The sequence below is a fragment of the Salvelinus fontinalis genome, chromosome 4 (assembly GCF_029448725.1).
Source record: "Salvelinus fontinalis isolate EN_2023a chromosome 4, ASM2944872v1, whole genome shotgun sequence".
Lineage (NCBI taxonomy): Eukaryota > Metazoa > Chordata > Actinopteri > Salmoniformes > Salmonidae > Salvelinus > Salvelinus fontinalis.
In genome coordinates, this window is record NC_074668.1 from 71,022,323 (window position 1) to 71,023,328 (window position 1,006).

Genomic DNA, 1,006 nt, shown 5'->3' on the forward strand with positions numbered 1-1,006 from the left:
AGCTCACATTGTGTCGTGTGTGATGGAGGATGTATGCATTAACTTTGGGAGGCCACAGGAGACGTGGCACTGAACGCATTAATGGAGTGACTGCTTCTCCCCAGAAAGGAGGACTGGTGTAATTGCAGACCGTGCAGGGGGAATTGCTATGAAGGAGTAAAATGGCTGCCCCTATAACACATTTCTATGTATTTGCCGGAAATAAATATGGTGACCTTTTCAGTGGCAGTGAGTCTCACATGCACAGATATGGAATCATATCTCTGACACATGCACTTATCTCTTTCTCTCTCCCTCCCTCTCCATATATTTCTCCCTCTCCCTCTCCCTCTCCCTCTCCCTCTCCCTCTCCTCCACACATATAGTACACACACAAGAAAGAAGAAGAAAGAAAGGAAAGGAAGGAAGGAAGGAAGGAAGGAAGGAAGGGAGGGAGGGAGGGAGGGAGGGAGGGAGGGAGGGAGGAAGGGAGGAAGGAAGGAAGGAAGGAAGGAAGGAAGGAAGGAAGGAAGGAAGGGGAGCTGCTTTCATTGGACAGGCAGGCAGGCAGAGATGTCGCATCCCCAGAGCGCCTGATGCCTGAGATGTGTGAAGCAGGACAAAGAGGGGAGAGAGAGAGAGGGAAGCTGGGAGGGGAGGAGGAGGAGGAAGAGAAATTACATCTCCAAAAGCACCCATCCGTGAGCCCAGGGAGCCCCTCCCTAATCAAACACATGCACACAGAGAGAAAGCCAGCAGCCATGGCACCAGTAATAGCTGGGAGATAGAGACGGAGCCCCAGCCTGCTCAGCTGGCTGAGAGACGCATGCAGCCTTTGTCCCCACAGGAAAATACAAATACATATTTACCTTGCTTTGGCCTTGGAGATGAAAAATAGCTTGGGCATAATGACATGACAAAATATATAATTAATTGTATGTTTGACTGACTTGGACATTTTAAGTATTGATTTCCCTGGGTCTAATCAAACTCCTTTGTGTCAAGGTCGAATCACTGTCTTAGCCCC